This window comes from Vulpes vulpes, chromosome 12 (genome assembly GCF_048418805.1).
Source record: "Vulpes vulpes isolate BD-2025 chromosome 12, VulVul3, whole genome shotgun sequence".
Classification (NCBI taxonomy): Eukaryota; Metazoa; Chordata; class Mammalia; order Carnivora; family Canidae; genus Vulpes; species Vulpes vulpes.
Window position 1 is genome coordinate 167,292,246 of NC_132791.1, and position 19,056 is coordinate 167,311,301.

Genomic DNA, 19,056 nt, shown 5'->3' on the forward strand with positions numbered 1-19,056 from the left:
ATGTGGAGGGGCAGAGACTGGGGACATGGCCACCAGCCATAGCGTGGCACCTCTTGGAGCTTGAAGAGGCAGGAAGTGGATCTGCCTGGAGCCTCTGGCAGGAACCACCCCTGCCAACACCTTGACTGTATCCCAGGGAGACTTGGTTTGAATTCCTGGCTTGCAGAACCACAGGGGAGTAACTATGAGTTGTGTGAAGCCACTTGGTTTGTGGTGACTTGTTTGTGGCAGCCATGGGAGACAGGCCCTGGTTGGGGGGGGGGGGCGGTGCCTGCCTGCGTAGGAGCAGGGAAGACATGCCAAGGAGTGGGAGCTGAGGACCCAGGCAGGGCTGCCAGGGCCACATGTACTCGGAGCTTTCCCATCCACTTTCACTCACGGGTCAAGGAGACCCTCTGAAGGGCACAGGACCACCCCCACCTCCCCCACGGTGGGAAATAGGCTCAGAGAGGCACCTTGCCCAAGATTGCCCTCTGTGTGAGGAACAGCCCCACGGTTCTCCAGTCCACCATGTCACCCACCCACCATGTTACCCACTCCTGCTAAAGAAAACACACCCACAGTCTTCAGGGGCTTTTTGCCTAGAACCTTCCACACTGTCCTTCTGGGATTCTCAGTAACAGAGCCCATGCATCCTTGAGGATGCAGGACAGAGAAAGAGCCCCTGTCACTTCTCGCCCCAGAGCAGCTGGGGATGTGCCCAGGCATTGTGCAGGGGATCTGGCCTCATTACACCTTGAGACTCATCTGGAAACCTCATTAGGCCATGGGTCCCAGGTGGGGACTAGGGTGAGGCCAGAGGAGGCAGCAGAGGTGAACCCACTCATGGTGCTGACAGTGCATTGCACAGTCTGTACATAGCCAGCTCAGTTAGCTGTTTCCCGTGCAGTCCACATGGGCACCCAGTCCCAGTGCCTGCAAGCATGTGCTCTGGGCTCTGTCAGTGGACTGGAGGGCCACCTTCCTGAGCCTGCTTCTGCAAAGCTCCTCCAGAGCTTCTCCCTTCAGCCTTCCACTGGGGCCTGCACTGTTGAGGGTGTGCTGTGTGTTGGGATGGTCCTGGCAAGAGGAATGGAGGATGGACCTGAAATGGGCCAATGGGAGGTGCAGGGGAAGGAGAGAGGGCCATGGAGGAAGAACTGCAGATACCTGGTGCCCATGAGCTTCAGTGCGGGACAGTGTTGGGGCTGAGGACAGAAGTGGGGGGTGAGAGGAGCTGGTGCAGGTGCAGTGATGGGCCAGAGCCAGCCCTTTGGGTTGTGAGGTGTTGGATAGAGGCAGGGTGGGTGGGGGGAGGTGGGTGCTGGCTGAGGCACTCACAAGGGTGCCCCGGCATGTGATGCAGGTGAGTGGAGGGACCCTCCTGCCATGCTGTGCTGCCGTGAGTGACACTTGATACAACCTCTCTGGGGGAAATTTGTCCATACTTAATAGAAATTATAGATGTCGTACCCTATTTTCAGCCACCCCACTTGGGCTTGGTCCTCTGATTAGATTTGTGTGCATATGAGCTGTCGTGCACAGAGTCATTGGTCTGCAACCTTACGAGATGGGAATCAACCAAAATGTCAGTTAAAAGGACTAGTTGAATTATGAGTCATCCACATGACAGAGAGGCGTCCTTTGTGTCCTGATGTGGGAGACTCGGTGAAGATGGTGGTGATGGTAGACATGGAATAAATAGCCACCGTGTGCCACCCTCTCTTCTTACGGCACCTCACGCACCTGAGCTAGGTTGTAAAGTGAACAAACCTGGATATAGATTTGGTGAATGATCAGTGATGATTTGGTAGAAAAAAAGCTTTCCAGAAAGTGTGTCTGGAAGTGGGCGCAAGTGGAGTGATTGGGGAATGGTGGGGAGAGAATTTGCTACTGGATACCTGGTTTTTTTTTTTTTTCCTTATTCTGTCCTGTAAAAATTTTACCTGTTCAAAAAAAAAAAAAAATCAAATTAAATGGAAAGAAATCAAATAAGGACCATTGAATGAACTATTGCTTTGGAGGAGAACTGTATGGAAAGCATGTATCCTGAAGATGCTATGACCCCATCAGCCACCTTCCCTTTCAAGCCAACTGTTGTCCCTTAAGTAGAAGTAGGAGAGAAACATACACAGAAATAGAGAGAGAGAGGGAGGGAGAGAGACACACACAGAGACAGAGATGGAGGTGGGAGAGAGAAACAGAACCCTTCACAAGTCTCCAGCCCTGTTTTCCTAAGCACTTTTTAATGGGCTGCAGCATGGCACTCAGCAACTAAGACTTTGCCCCAGAATTGTGGGCACGAGTACAATAGAAATACGAGGGTTTTCTTGCTGGCACATTATTTATTAACCATCGTGGAAGGTATACCAGGGTAGCTAAGAGATGGAGCGGACAGACCTAGGCTTGGTTCTAATAGACTCACCAGCTGTGTGACCTTAGACCAGCCAATTAATGTTCCTGATCATGAGGCTCTTCATTGGCAATACAGGAAGAATAATAGTACAGCCTATTAGGATGGCGGTGGGCCCGTGGTCACCGACTTTGGTGATGATGGCTGTCATCATCAAACCCATTGCGGTGCTAACTCCATGTCCCTGCAGGTGCGTCTTCTGCTGGTGTCTGGATCCAGTGCCCATTGGATCTCACTGTGGTTGGAGAGGGGACAAAGAGTGGGAAGGGACACTCTGGCCTTGAGGTCCTCATTGGGAGCATGGTGCTTGCTGGTTGCCTCCTGTTGTGCTCACAGTCTTGTCCAGGACAACTGCTCTTTCTCTGGCCATCCACTCACTCAGCCACCTTATTTGGATCTCTCCCAGTTCTTCACAGCTATGCTGGTGTGTGTGTTCTAAATATTTGCCTAGTAGAGCCCAAATTCTCTTGCCTTCCATCCCTGCTCCCTCCTGGATGATTGCACAAGGGAGCTAGCTAATTAGCACCACATTTTAATGGCAGCCTCTTCTTTGGAACACGTGTGGTTTTATTTGATTTTCTTTTTGCCACACAAGCATGGAATCCTTTCAGAGCTGAGCTGTGTTCATTTCACTGATAGACACCAAGAATAGATCCTTAGCTCACTTCGCTGTCTCCATCCACGGGAAGAGAGTTCTAGGGGATTCTGCTGTTACTGTTTTGTGTAGAAAGGAAGAAAAAGTTCCTCCAGTTGAAAGAGAAAATTGAGTTAACAAGAGGTGACTTTTTAAAAATTTATTATTTTAAATTCTAGTCTAACACTATATTAACCTACAGTGTAATATTAGTTTCAGGTGTAGAATTTAGTGATTCCACACTTGCACATATCACCTGGTGCTCCTCATGACAAGTGCTGTCCTTAATACCCATCACCTATTCCACCCAATCCCCACTCCTGGTAACCAGCAATGTGTTCTTTACAGTTAAGAGTTTCTTGATTTTCTCTCTCTTTCTCTTATTTTCCTTTGTTTTATTTCTTACATTCTACATATGAATGAGATCATATGGTATTTGTCATTCTCTGATTGAATTATTTCATTTGGCATAATACTCTCTAGTTCTATCCACATCCTTGCAAATGGCAAGATTTCATTCTTTTTAGTGGCTGAGTAATATTCCATTATACATATATATACACACACACATACCGTATCTTCTTTATCCATTCATCCATCAATGGACACTTGGGCTGCTTCCATATCTTGGCTATTGTAGACAATGCTGCTATAAACATTGGAGTGCATGTATCTCTTCAAATTGGTGCTCTTGTATTCTTTGGGTATTTACCCAGTAGTGCAATTCCTGGATCATAGGATATTTCTATTTGTAATTTTTTGAGGATGCTCCATACTGTTGTCCACAGTGGCTGCACAAGTTTTCATTCCTGCCAACAGTGCAAGAAGGTTCATTTTTTTTCTACATCCTCACCAACACTTACTATTTTTTTTTTTGGCCACTTACAAACCATATCTGTGGGTCCAGGGGGTCTCATGCATGTCTATGGAACTGAGATTTTTCTAGAAATTCCATGTCCCCTACACTTCCTCCCCCACATCCCCATCATAGCAGCTGGACATGTTGGTTATCTATTGCTATTTAACAAATTATCCCCAAACATAGCCACCTGATACAACTACAAACATTTACTGTCTACCACAGTTTCTGAGGGCATTCGGGAGTAGCTTAGTGGGGTGACTCTGGTTCAGGGTTTCTCATGATGAGGGGCTAATCAGGATGGTAGTCAGGTTGGCTGTCTCACATGAAGGCCCGACTGGGATTGGCGTCTGGTTCAGAGACAGCTCCTCATGTGGCTGTGGGCAGGAGGTCTCAATGTCTTGCCACAAGGGCCCCTCCATAGTACTGGGCATTTTAGATACTATATTACAGCAAATGTGGATTCTGAATTATATTTCTGAGAGTTATTTTTATTTTATTTTATTTTAGTCATTTTCCTGGACTTAAGCTCTGAAACCTGTCTCCCCTAGAGTGTGCAGCCACTGCTGTCTCTGCTCAGACCTACTTGATTCTTATTTAAATTTGCAGCCTGGCCTCCCAGTAGTCCCCTAGTATTGGTGTGCACAGCTAGCCAGTGAATGTGACCGAGGATGTGCACAAAACCTTGAGCCCCAAGCCTTCCATTGTGTGCGGTGGGTCTCTGTGGCTGGGGACTATATTTACAGCTGGATCTGTCTTCAGGCTGCCTTTGCATTCACTGTCCAGTGGGCTTCTTGGCTTTATTTCTCAGAAAGGCAGGGATGAGAGGAAAGCTTACCTTGACCTTCTATGCCACTCTCATTTCCAGAATCCCTATTCAGCTTCTGGCATCTTCACTGTTCATCCCACTGAACCATAGCCACTGGTCCCTGGAGACAGTGGTTCCCCTGCAGGTTTGCAGCTCAACATGACTAGCTGACTCCCACTCCTAAATTGAGGGTGCCCCCTGGCAGCACAACTGCTGGATTCCCAAGCCACACTGCTTGCCTGTTAAGGGTTGAGGAGATGTCTAAAGCTGAACATGCCTCAGAGTGCGCATGAATGTCTTGGGCCTCCATACGCAATCAATGACCATTACCTGGAGGCTTACAACAGAGCTGGATTTGGGGGTTGGATTTTCTCCATGTTGTCTCTGTGCTATGACAGCTGCTGTCATTGTAGGTGAGAATTTTAGCAGTTTCTTCCTGTCACCTCTATTTGCTTTCCCTGATTTTGGACTTGTAGGATCAAACTCCTAACTTTAGTGAAATATCCTCTGGTTTCTAAATTTACTGCTGTGGCCCTGCTGGCTGGGATGGCTGTGAGGTGTGAACCCATGAGAGGGACTCCTTCACTCTGGTAGAACATGCATAGGCAGCTTTCTCCACCAGATGCCTCTGCTCCTGTCCTGCACATATGATGTGCTTGAAAGTTTGGAAGGTCAGAAAATATACACTCTGAGGACAAATGTGGCTCTAGCTATAACCATGAGAAAGGGTCACCAGGACAAGAATCCAAGTAGATCTGAATGGCAGAGTGAGTTGAGACTCCCAAACATAGGGGGGGGTCTCTGCAGGTACTTTGAGAAGAGAAGCCATGCCATCTAAGTGGCTGCTAAGAAGTTGGGACTTGTAGGGCTTGCGTGTGAATTTGGGCCATGTGAGAGAGTCAAGGGCTTCTGAAGGAGGTCCATGCCTGGTCCATGCTTCGTCTGCTGCCAGTGATGCCATGAAGTCTTTGTCATTCCTGGTCACCTCTATGTCCTTGTTTGCAATTGCCTGAATCACACCTAGGGAAAACATGGGAAGGCCAGTGTATGCTCAGAGGGGGCCAGAAGGTGGAAGGGAGTAAGGCCTAAAGGAAGGGGGATGTTCACAGGCCGGGCCAGAAAGAGGCTCACTGCTCACACCCTCTGTCCTCATTCGTAGGGTCCTTATAAACACCCTCAGGCCTGGCCCTTTCCAGGCAGGATGAGTACATGCCTGGATGCCTCCACCCAGCCTTCCATGCTGGGCCCACAGTGAGACATGAAACACCCATGTTTTGGGAAGCAGCAGGGGCATGTGACTTCCCCAGGGTCCCAACAAGGGGCATGTCAGAGCCTGCATGATGAAGGGCAGCCTGCAGGCCCCAGGCCCTGCTCAACCAGAGCCCAAGTAAACATGGCTCCAATGATCCCAGAGCACACCAGCTGGAAAGAAGCCTAGAGGCTCTTCTAGTGCAAACTTCCTCAGTTGGTGGAGAAACTGAGGCTCAGAGTGGGGAAGGGATCTCCTGCAGCTGAGGTCGGCCTAGGACCCTGGGCCTGGATCTTCATTCTAGGACTTCCTTGCCCCCCACCCCCGCCCCACCCCTCCAGGGGCATTCCAGAAGCCTAGCTCCCTGCAAGTGGAGCACTGGGCCCCTACTGCCTCCTTTCGCCTTTGGGTTGGTATGTTGGTGGGGGGAGGAAGGACTAGAGTTTTAGTACTTTAAATTCCTTCAGCTTACAAAAGGAAAACACGATGATTTTTCATTCTTGAGTTTTTAAAACACAAAACTTGATTTTTCTAGAAATCTGATTTCCTGGTGTGATTTTCATTGCTACTCCCTGTCCAGTATGCAGTTAAAAAAAAAAAAAAAAAGATTTGCTACTTAACGTGTCTTATTAGTTAAAGGAAAGATTAGCATTTAAAAATGTTTTATTATGGAAAATTTCAAATGTCTACAAAAGTAAGAGGCAGTTCCATGAACTTGCTACCTAGCAGTGGCTGGTGGAGCAGTGGGAGTGATTTCTCCATCCTTCCATCCACTGCCCCCCAGCCAGGGTGACTTTGAAGCAAATTCCCAACACTTTATCTTTTCATCTGTCACTGTTTCAGAATCTCTGAATCTCTAAAAGATATTGAGCGCTCTCTTTCTTATATAAAATGTTTATAAAAAAATAAAATAAAATAAAATAAAATTTTTATGTTGTAATAATAGTGGATTTATACATCTTGCCAGAAATAAAACAGATGCCTTGCACACTCAAGGGCTCTTCTATTAGGCAAAACCATGGTATTATTATCACACCTAAAATATTTAGCACTCATTACTTAATATCATCCAGTATGCTCATAATATTTACATTTCCCAAATGGCTTATTGTCTCTCATTTTAAGTGCGTTTGATTGGTTAACTTTAATTAATTAGTTGTCCAAGTTCATCATGTACATCCAGGCTGTCTCCAAAATCTAGTTAATTAATGAATTGAAAATTTTAGCAGCTCTTATTGACATATAACTGACATTCTGTATGAGCTACTCATTTAAAGTGTGCAATCCAGTGACTGTGTAGTAGCTTTTATTTTTTATTTTTTAAAAAGATTTTATTTATTTAGTCATGAGAGACATAGAGAGAGGGGCAGAGACATAGTCAGGGAGGAGCAGGCTCCGTGCAGGGAACCCATTGCAGGACTTGTTCCCAGAACAGTGGGATTATGCCCTGAGCCAGAGGCAGATGCTCAACCGCTGAGCCACCCAGGTGTCCCTGTGTAGTAGCTTATAATTTAAGAGGTAACATGCACCTATCGTGGGAAACGCAGACAGTGCCAGCTTGCAGAATGTTAGCATGAAAGCTGTTTGCAGCCATCTATCTCTGTGCATGTCTCCTTTCATTATGTAAATTTAGTAACAATTAAAAATAATATACATATGTAGAAGACAGATGAGCCAAAACAGGGGGAAAAGTTTACCCTAAATCCTGTACCTGGGCTGAACCACCAAATCTAGTTCAAATTCCTTCCCATCCCTGGGGGTGTTCCTTTTATTTTTTAAAAAACGTGAAATTTGGATATCTCACACTTCGTGGGAGCTAGCCTGAAGTGCTTTCTCTTTGCTGACTCTGTGAGCGGGGCCCTTGTGACCTCACCGGGGTCCCTAACCTAGGTATCCATGGGGAGAATTCAGGGCACCTAACCACCTGGATGGAAAAATATTGCATATTTTCCCCAACTACTAATCGAAATGTAGCATTTCCTCCCATCATGGATAAAGTAACAAGTCAGTAGCACTAACAGAATCTGTGACTTCGTCACCAGTGAAGTCACAGACATTTCCTGTTGTAGTACAGTCACAGCTGCTATTTTGAACTCTGATCTGTGCAGGGTCACTTTGAGTTAAAGAAGCTCTTACACTGTGAGATCCGTGCTCCTGAGAAAGCACATATGGGACTATATCTCAGTTAAAACTAGTTTAATTTTACTGTATTTCAGTGTAATCATTTCCTTTGTAATCCTGCAAGCTTTGTGTATTTAAAAACATTCTGTGAAGTGGTTCGTTGGTTTTATAAGACTTCCAAAGAGGTCCAAATTCCCTCAAAGGTTAAGAGCCTCTGGATTGGAAAGAAATGTTTTTTTCTGAGTCACTGATGATTTACTCTCAATTTTTAATTTTTAAAAATTCAAGACCCCTTTAGAGAGCACAGTTGCCTCCCGCTTCCCAGCCAAGCCCATTCTCATTTTTCAGGGCCAAAGGTGAACCCGGCGCCAGGTTCCGGGGGAGAAAGGCAGCGGGAAGGCAGATACTGGGATGTCTCTGCCACAGAGAGAGCTGGGCAGGGCTGTTTTTGGTGGCCGTCTGCCCTTCCCTTGGATGCGTACACAGCTGGCTCTCACAGCACCGAGCCTGCCCTCCTAGAGGGATGCTTTCAGGAAAGGGTTCATCTCCACGTCCACGTGTCCTGGTGTCTTTGGACATGGGCTGGATGGGGGGATGCACAGACCCCAGAGGGGATGAGGAGGGCCCCAGCTCCGCCACATTCAGGAGGTGATTCGCCTGCCTCTGTGCTGCGGGGCAGGAAGCCCTGGGGGCCCTGGAGGTTTACGGGGGAACAGGTCAGTTCAGCATAGAGGAACAAAGACTCTGTGCCGCCCACTTCCTGTGTGCCAGGAGGGACAGGGTGCCTTCCCAAGTGATCTCCACAACACAGCCAAGGGCACAGGCTGATTGGTGCCAGTCAAGTTCTCCCCAGGCCTTCTGCCACTGGCCCCAAGCCCATGATTCTTCTATTACAGCCTCACTGTGGATGAGCAGGAGGTTCCCTTTGAAGGCAGAGACTTCAGGAAACCAAATTCATTTATTCATTTGGCCAATACTGAGCCTGAGGGCATGGTGTCCAGCTCCAGGAATGTGGCAGTGAGAGAAGCAGGGGCAGCGCTGGCCTCACGGAATTTAAAGTGAGTGGGGAGACAGATGATTGGAAAGGAAATTTTACCATCAGTGGTGACAAGTGCTCCAGAGGACAGGGTACCACGCTGGAAATTAATGGAAGGGGCGCTGGCACATCCTGGGAAAGCCTCTTTGAGCAGATGACATCTGAGCTATAACCTGGAGGGTGACAAGCATCCAGACATAGAAGGAGGAGGAGGAGGAGGGACGAACCCTGCAGATAGAGGGCAAAGCTTCTAGAAGGGCCCGGAGGTGAGAAAAGGACTTGGTGTGGGGAGAGGCCGGCAGGGCTGGAGCACAGTGAGGGAGGTGGGTACGGGTCGGGGGTCAGAGGTTGCAGAGTATCTGGCCTTGTAGATCATGGGGCCAAGTTTGCATTTCATTACAAGTTTGAAGCAGGGTTGTGGCATAATCTGAAGGAGTGCTGCGGGGCAGGCTGCTGTGTTGTGAGTGTCTGTGCTTGTGTGGAATGGGAGGGTGGCCTGAGCTTCCGGGATTCTCAGCTGTACCAGCATCCAGGCTGCCGAGAGTTAATGTAGCTAGGCCTGGCTTCCCTGGAATTACTCTAGGTAAAACCACCCACTGTCCGTACTCTCCTCTGTAACACGCAGTGCCCTCATACCCTTGGCACTCACCTTCCCAGGGAGCACTGATGACCGTCTGTGAGGACCCCATATTTCCCACCTGACAGCCCTCTCAGCCCACCCAGGCAGACCAGAGACGCAGTCGGTGAGGGATGGGACGGGAGGATAGATACCCCAGACTCCTCACTCCGGGCGGGGGTGTGCCAAGGACAGTCCTGCACCGTTACCCCCAAGGTCCCCAGCAGGACCCAGCTGCTCAAAGATAAAGCTGAGAATTTCAACATGCAGCAGCAAGCAGAGTGTTAAGCCAAGCACGACCTGGACGTCTGCTCAGGATTCACCGCAGTCCCCTCCATCTTCTCATAATTCTGCTTCCTTGCTTGTTGTACTGTTTTTATTCTTCTTAGCGTATGCTGGCCGGAGTGGCTTTGTGTGAGGTGCACCAAGAAAGCAGTGACGGGTCCTATGACTGGGTCCGGGGAGGGTGGGGCTCTCCTGGGCTGGTTCTTCTACCTCAGGGGAGCTGCTCAAGGGTAACCCCACAGTGAAAACGTTGGCAGAGACCTCAGGAAGGTCCAGCTCAGGGGGTGTGTGTCCACCAAACCACCTCGGCCCCTGGCTGTTTGGCTTGAGCGTCTGTCTGTCCTGGCGCCGGGCCTTCCCGCCTCTGTGCAGCAGCATCCTGGCTTCTGTGTTTTAGGGAGACACGCACACCTTTCTAATGGAAGGAAATGGCTCACAGGGGAGGCAGCATTTGGCCCCAAAGCCCAAGGCTGAAAACCCTCCAACCCAGCTGGCACTTCCAGGGTTCTAAACACGCAATTCAGAGAAGACAATGCAACGTGCAGAAAGTGTTACTGCGGGGCCCGGGGCTCAGCTTGGGGCCTTGCAGGAGGCCCCCCACCCACAACCGTGTGTGGTGTGGCCAGTCCCAGAGCACTCGGAGACAAGCCCCCCCCCCCGACTGGCCCCCGAGGAGGGGGAGGGCGGGAGGGGCACGTCATGAGGGCTCTGAGCTCAGGAGTGGAAGGGATTTGTGTTTCCTTGAGGAGACAGGGAGCTCAGCAAAATGGATGGAAGCATGGGCTTCGGAGCAGACAGGCCTGGGTTCAGATCTGCTGGTCTCATTAGCTGACTTCTGTCATCTGTAAAGCGGGATGAACGGCAGCCCTTCCCTCCCAGTTGTGTCGGCAGGACTAAATGAGAAGACGGCGTGCGTCACAGTGCCCGGCACGGAGCAGGTGTCTCATGTGTACCCTCTGTTGCCGTGATGATTATGTGGAGTTTGTGCCTGACACATAGTAAATGCTCAATAAATTGTGACAGTAACAATTATATTGATAAACGGTGATAGATGGAGTACTTGCAGGTCGGCCTGCCCTCAGACCCTGGGCTCACCCCGGATTTTGAGGCTAACTCCTGGGGAGCAGGGACTGATGAAGGAGAAGACAACTTTGGTGACAGAAGTGCGCCCAGCCCTCCAGCCCCTGCAAAGCCACCTCAGTGATGGTGGCTGATCAGCCTGATGGGGAGGCCTCGGCCTGGGGAATGTTTTCTTTCCATCTGTCTCTCCGAGACATTTCTTGCCAATCAGGGCGTTGGGAAGGCCGGTGGGAAACAATGGAGCGCGTTGTCCTGCCTCCCGTTGACTCAGCCGCCGGCAGAGTTCACTCAGCGTGTAATCCTCGAGGCATGCGGAGCCTGCGGCGCGGCCCTCCGAGGGAGGAGGATAAATCGCCCCCTGTGTCAGGGAATTGGAAACAGATTGCCGGATGGGCCAGCCTATCCCAGGTGGCCTCTCCTGGGGCCTGGCCGGGCACCACTGCCGTCACCCTCCCTGGGGGGTGTCTGTGAACACACCCCTGCTGCTGGGCCAGCCAAGCCTGCGGTGGTCAGGTTGGCCTCACCTGGGAGACGTGGGCTCCCACCAGTACAGCGTCCTTTTCTGTCTTGTCTGCTTTTATGTTTTGATGCTTATGTTTCTAGCAGAGGCTGCTCTCAGTGGCAGAGGGAAGCAGGCACCAGGGGGTTCAGATTGGAACTGGAAGTCAGTACATAGGGAACCGGGGGCAGTGAGCCTTATCAGTGACCCACGGTGTGGCATTGGCCTTGCTCCTCTCCTGCTCTGGGTCTCCGGTCCTTACTGATAACATAAAGCCAGGATGGAGAAGCCACACTGTGTTGCATGAAGGAGGCAGGGAGGAGCTGTCTTCCCAAGAGGAGGTGGGAGGGCCAGAATGCAAGAAGGGGAGCAATTTAGAGAGAATTTAATCCAGTAGTTCCTCACCTTGACTGCACAGCTGAGTCACCTAGGAGTTAAAATACCAGTTCCCAGGCTCTCTCCTGAAGGCTCCAGCAGGCTGGGGGCTGGGGTCTGAGAATGGAACGCAGACACCCTCCCTTGGAGACTCAAGGCAGAGCCAGTTTGAGGGGCTGAATCAGCTTTTTGCTGCATAGCTGAAACGTTTTAACAATGTCAGCATGATTTTGTTGGCTCACCGTGCTCCCTGCACCTTCCTTTTCCTCCTTCCTCTGTGGCCTTCTACTTGGGACGTGGCTGTTGCTTCCTACCAACTCGGGGTTTTCCCACATCCTATAGGTGGGATGTGGGCTCTTCACCTGTGAACTTGGGACATCAGCAGGCTCACTCAAAGGCTGGCTGTGTGGCTGGTGAATGAATGTGTGCAGCCACATTGTTCATGACACCAAGCCCCGTTGTTCGTGGTGTATCTGGGCTCCAGATCTCCAAGTAGTCACTGTTACCAGAGATGTAAAGAGAGAGACTCAGACATACAGGTCATATAGCAGATGCTCACCTTTTTGAGAAGCCTGTTGGATGGTAGGTTGGGCAGGAGGGAGATGAAGAGGGAAATCATGGGTTTCAACTTTGTCAGGAGTGCGATGCTGTGGGACACTGATGGGGTGACCCCCACTTGGCTATGGGAAGTTGGTTCCCAGGTCCCTCACCTTTTGGAAGAGGGGTTAGCTTTATTACTATGGTGATTTGGATTGATATAGACTCTTTGTCATTAGTAGTGATTATCAGCACTCAATAATAATGATGGTGGGGCTGCTTGTAGGATGTGTGGGGCTCCAGGCAGCTATTTTTTCCTGGGTTTGTATCTTAATAAACTATCTTAATGAGTCCACATCAGGGTCAACACCATCCTGGTGGCCTAATCTCATGCGTCCTGCTGACACATACTACATCATCAATGGCACAGGCCTGGGATAACTCATAGGTGCAAATCCCCAAGCTCCTTAGGGCATCTGGTCGACCTCTCCTGTGGAGGTTTGGAGGGTGGGAGGGAATGAGGATAGAGGCTTGAATGAATCTCATCCTAGCTTGGGTGGCATTGCCTAGTGAGCTGGTCCCAGACACTGGAGGGAGTTTAGGAAATTTTGAGGAAGGTGCCCCAAAGTGTGGGGCTCCCTGGGGTGGGTCCTTGGGGGTAAGAGTCCTACCCATTCAAGTTTAAGAGTGATATGATGTTCTCTCTGTATATCATTACAATTATACAATTAAAATAATTTTTATTAGATCCCTGATGTTTATGACAGTAAGTATTATCTTTGTGATTTATTGGCTATTGTATTAGTTGGGATTGGATTCAGCTATGAGTGGTAGAGACTGGAAAAATAGTGCCTTCACGATGAGAGAAGTTGATTTCTCTCTTGAGTCGTGGGCTGTCGGGACTGGTGGGCGCCGCTGCTGCATAGCCTACGGGGACCGGGCCCTCTAGCTCACCCCTTTGCCCTCCTAGACGTGGCCCCCGTGGACAAAGATGGCCAACCTGTCTGAGTTCTCGGCAATGGGATGGAGGAAGATGCTCTTTTGTTCCTCTGCCAGAGGGCCTCACTCTCCATTGTTTTTTTTTTTTTTAATATTTTATTTATTCATTCATGAGAGACACACACACAGAGGCAGAGACACAGGCAGAGGGAGAAAGCAGGCTCCACGCAGGGAGCTCGATGTGGGACTCGATCCCAGGATCATGCCCTGGGCTAAAGGCAGGTGCTAAACTGCTGAGCCACCCAGGGATCCCCCTCCATTGATTTTAATTAGAAGGGCAGTTAACCTTGATCACGTCTACTTTGTGGGCCCAGGGTGGGAGGTGACTGCTCCATCTCGGAACATGGAATAGCAGCTGTCTTCAGGAGAGTCTGAGCCCCTGGCTCCTGGCATGGGCCAGTGACCCCAGTCACCCCAGAGCTCCTCCTCCCCCATTCCCACACTCCCACCGGCGGCCCTCTCCCAATCTGCCTCTCAGGCTCTTCTCTCCCTCACTCTCTGCCCTTCTCTGGTGTTTATGATTTGCTCTGCTAGAGGGTAGTGGCCCTGACCCTTCCCCACGGGGAAGAGGAGAGATGGGGGTGGGGGCTCTGATAGAGGGAGGGGGGTGATGCTGGGTGGCCACCCACCAGACAGGAAGGAGCATCGCTCCTCAGCCCCGGACTTGCTGTCTGTCCTGTGATGAGCTAACATTTGCTTATTTTCCTGAAGGGTGTGTGAGTGGTGCTAGAAGCTCACCTCTGCCTCTCCTCCCCCTCAGCCCCCTGCTGCCTCGAGGTCCAGCTCAGTTCAGCTGAGTGACTGTTTATTCAGCACTTCCCACGTGAAGTATTTGGGATGATTTCCCTGGGAGAGTTTGCCAGAACAAATCAGGAGATCAAAATGTCCAAGTGTTGTCAAGGTTCTTGGGACTGATTCCTATTGCTTTCTGTTCCCATGGGTAGGGCAGGAGGCTGCTGTTTTTACCATGTCCTCGCCAGCATTGGGTATTATATTGTTTTCATATTTTGCCAGATGTATCCTTTGGAGGTCAATTTTTCTCACAGGCGGTTATCCTCCGAGATGCGAGGACTGGGCTCTCCCAGGTCTCAGGCTGAGCAGGGCTCTTGGAAGGAAGGTGGGAGCCTATGCGAAGGAAGGTGGGAAGATAGGGACCCTTGTGCTCTGCTGGACAAAGTATAACCTGGTGCAGACCTCAGGGAGCTCACGCTGGTTCTTTCTGTTCTGATGGACCACCTGTGTGTACTTGCACTGGGTGTGCCCCTCCCTGACAGGCATCATCAGTCCCCAGAACCTGGGAATGTGTTAGTCTACACAGCAAAAGGGACTTGTCAGATGTGGTCAAGTTAAGGACCCGGAGGTGGGGAGATGATCCTGGATAATCCCAGCCCAGTGTCATCACAAGGGTCATTGTCAAGGGTGCAAGGGAGCCAGAGTCAGAGTAGGACCTTAATGAAGGAGGCAGAAGTCAGGATGAAGCAGCCAAGAGCTGAGGATGTGGGACCTCTGGACACTGGGAGAGGTAAGAAACAGGTTTTCCCCTGGTGCCTCCAGAAGGAACCAGCCCTGCCTACACCTTGATGTTAGCCTACTGGGGCCTATTTTATTTTACTTTATTTTTTTAAAGATTATTTATTTATTTATTCATGAGAGACACAAAGAGTGAGAGAGAGGCAGAGACACAGGCAGAGGGAGAAGCAGGCTCCATGCGGGGAGCCCGACGTGGGACTCGATCTGGGTCTCCAGGATCACGCCCTGGGCTGAAGGCAGGCGCTAAACCACTGAGCCACCCAGGGATCCCCTGGGGCCTATTTTAGATGTCTGCCTTCCAGAATAAACTGCAGGTAATGAAGTTGTGTTGTCTGAAAGCCATGAAGTTTGAGATCACTTGTCACAGCAACCCTGGGAACTGAGTGTAGCCAGTGGTTCTGCTTCGGTGCATTTCACGAGGTCTGTATGGGGGTGCGGGTGAGGGTGTTTGTGGTGGAGGGGGAGCCGGGGAGGGTTGGTGAGACCCTTGGGGAGTGGTGGGCTGGTAGGGCGTGGGGGGAGCGGCATACCAGCAGGCTGCAGGGCTTGGAGATGGCAGACCAGCTGTGCACAGAGCGCCACGGGGTGGGGGACCCCCAGTGCTGACCAGGGGGACGCGGCTGCACACTGGAGTGGTGGAGTGGCACCTGGGAGGGCCTGCTGCTCAGAAACTGGTGATATTGCTATCTCAGTCCAGGTGCTAATACCCTGGCCGTGGTCAGTTTGCACTTAGGGCAGGTGCACTTCTCCATATGAATATTTTCCTTCCATTAAAAGTTCTACACTTTAAAAAAAAAAAAAAATCACATACACAAAACAGCAACACACACCTTTCAAGAACACCTTTAAGTCTGTGGGTAATATGAAGCACAGTAAAAGGCCCCCCATGGTGGAGGGAGCAGGAGCGGGGTGCAAGGATAGAAGGGTGTTCGTGACTCCACATGGAGAATGGTAACATGCTGTTAGGTCCAGAATAGAAAGGACCGGGCTCTGTGACGCTGGGGGAGGTTGAGCTGGAAAGCTTCTGGAAGCTGCCTGGGGAGTACAGGAGAGGTGCTTCCCCTCCCTCCTATCCCAGAATGGTCAGATTTCACTGTGAACGTTCAAAATACCAGATGGAAGACTCTGTACACAGCACAGTGGTGTGGACATGGGCAAAACCTGCCTCGGTCCCAGAAACCACTCCCTGTCACGGGAGGGTGACCTGGGCCGAATCAGTGGTCCCAAGGGGTCCATGAGGGCCCTTGGTCTCTTCAGCAAGGACCGAGTGCTAACAAAGGGTCTGGGTTCCTTGAATAATATGATCATGTTGTGTTGGATCCATCAGAGGCCTGTAGCAGCCCGACTGGAGCGGAGGGGACAGGGGCTGTCCCGGGCCGCACGCTGATGCACTGGCCCCTGTCAGCCGGGTCCAGACAGGCCTCCCTTTCCTGGGACTGCTGTGAGCTCAGGCCAGGGGCAGCAGGTCTAGTGGCCCCCGTCCCTGCTGTACCCCTGCCAAGGCCACCTGCAGAGAGGGGACAGAGGCCTCCTGCTTGGGAGGTGGGAAGCAAGTCCACTCAAAACCACCCGCCTCAGCACTGCCTCGGCCAGCCTTCTACATAAACACAGCAGTGTTTAAAGAATCCGCAGGGAGGTGTTTTGGCCTGGAGGGAGGGAAGGTTCCGGGCCTCACTCTGAGCCAAGCCAGGACCCACCCATTCTTGGGGCAGAGTAAAGCCATCATCCTTTGTCGTTTCTCAGTCCTGCCAAGGTCCTGCAGCAGGAGGTGGCTATTGACTACGGAGCTGCATTTGGGCAGGCTCTGGGTCCCCTCCTGGAACACGGTGCTTGGTGGAAGACTTGAGTCCCTAAGCACTCACAGAGGAAATTCCAGGGTGCATTTGCTGATGGACGTGTCTTGGAAGGCGGCTGGTTACATTGGCACCGTCCCAGCACTCTTGCTCTCCCCTTCCTGCCCTCCCACTCCCCAACTTCTCTTTTTCCCTCAAAAGAAAAAAAATATTAAAACCAGAGAGAAGCCAGAAAGCACAACCAAAACAACCAGAGAGAACCCTACTTGGTCAAGAAAAGTGACAAACGCTTAAAGGCATAAAAATCATCACCAGCACCTTTATAGGAGCTTCTGTTTACCGGCTGGAAGAAAGGCAGTCCCTGCCCTGAGGGCCACACACAAACGTTTGCCATCTTCTAAGTACCTACAATATACTGGTTTTGTTTCTTGTTAACTGAGGCATAGTGTAAATACAGTCAAGTGCACTCCTGGGAAGGGTGCAGCCCGGTGAGTTACTACATATGTGTCCCTGAGACACAAAGAGCTCCCCAGCACCTCCTTCCTCAGCAGCGCCCGTCACCCCAGCTCACCATGATCCTGACTTCCACATTATTCATTTTGCAGCTCTTGAACTTCGTGTCCGTGGAATCATGCAGCAGGTCCTCTTCTGTGCTGGCTTCTCTCACTTGTCTGACATCCATTCGGGTGGTGGGGTGTGGCAGGTCTGCTCTTCTCTTGCTACCCAGAATTCTGTTGTGAGAGCATGTCCCAGTGTGTTTACACATCCCCCTGCTGACACTCATTTGGATCATTTCCATTTTTTTGGGACACTTTGAATAAAGCGTCCACAAGCCTTCTTCTCTAGGTCCTTTGGTGTCTCTGTGCCACTGTAGCCCCATGGTGTGCAGACATTGTCACTTGTCCCCATGTCATAAATGGGGAACCTGGGAGATGACAAGTTTTAGTTTTACCTTGTCCAAAGTCCCAAAGTAAAGAGCAGGGTTGGGATTCCAGCCAGACCCATGTGCTGGAGAGCCACGCTCTTTGCAAAAGGCACAGCACTTCAGGAGTAAAGGGGCAAAAGACTCCAGGGTTGTGAAGCATGGGCAGTTTGTCTGAGTTCCCCTCCTCCTCCCTGGCAGAGGGATGCCTGGCCCATTCCACACTCTCCATTCTCTCTGTCCTCACCCAAGCCCAGCTGTGTGCTCATGGCCTGAGAGAGCCCCTGACAGCTGTATTCGATGTTCCAGAGAAATGCAGGCTCTCTCTCAGCTGCTGGGGGAAAGCCTTGCAAATCCTGTGACAAACTGCTCTAATCTGGTGTTTAATGTGGAGCCTGATGTCGGCAGCAGCGAGTGAGGGCGAGGGCTTTGGGAAACATGATCGGTGCCAAGCCTAGGAGCGTGCATCTGGCCCTCGCCAGGCAGCCAGCCTGCTGATCCCCCAGCTGAGCGCAGCTGGAGGCTGGATAGCTTCACTTTGGCCTCATGGGCTGGGTTTGCTGACCCTGGGTGGATGTGAGCAATAATGAAATGACCCATGTGAAATGCCAGCACAGCCTCAGTGAATGTGAGCTGGCTTATTGTTTTCCATTGTTCATAATTGGGGCTTATGACCTGAGCAATCTACCCCACAGGTCCCTTATCTGCGTCCCTTATCTGAGACCCTGGGGGGCATATCTGTTTCAGAATTTGTTGGATTTTAGAACGTTAAATCATTGCTTATATTGTATATCATTAACAGCCCCGTGGGATCCTGGGCATTCTGGGTAATGAAACTCACGGAGTTTCTGCAGCAAGCTGTATGGGTTTGGAGCCTTGACCAGCCTCACCACTCTCTTCAGGGATGGCTCCACTGCCAAATGAGTGTGCTGCAAATTTGGGAAGAAACTTGTATGATTTGGGAACTGGTGATACAGGGTTAGGTCATGGCTTCAGACCACTGTGAGATGGATGAGCTTATCTATGAAGAGTTCATAGAGCAAATACAAGGGACACACTGTTCATAATCTTCATGATCACAATGTGAGTGTGCATGTGTGTGTGTGTGTGTGTGTGTGTGTGTTGTCTCTTTGATTTTGTTGTTGTTTTGGTACATTTCTAGCTCATGAGTCTGCCATTTAGGCAGAGCCCTGTGGGGACAGCTCATCTCTGCATGGAGGCTTGAACACCGCAGGTGATTGATGGCTGGGTTCTGGGATCATCTGAAGGCTGGCTCACTCACATGTCTAGCAGGTAATGCTGGCCGTTAACCAGGGACCAC

The 19,056-nt window shown here is 50.6% G+C and overlaps 1 long non-coding RNA gene across 2 annotated transcripts in view; it reads left to right on the forward strand.

Moving 5' to 3' along the window:
• The first annotated feature begins 8,868 nt into the window (after positions 1-8,868).
• LOC140594786 (uncharacterized) overlaps positions 8,869-19,056 on the forward strand; it is a 47,925-nt gene continuing 37,737 nt past the window's right edge. The window contains exon 1 of one of the 2 annotated variants that reach the window (XR_011996098.1): positions 8,869-9,121. This is a non-coding gene — a long non-coding RNA (uncharacterized lncRNA). Of the gene's footprint in view, positions 9,366-19,056 lie in introns of both variants that reach the window. The other variant, XR_011996097.1, reaches the window with a different exon arrangement.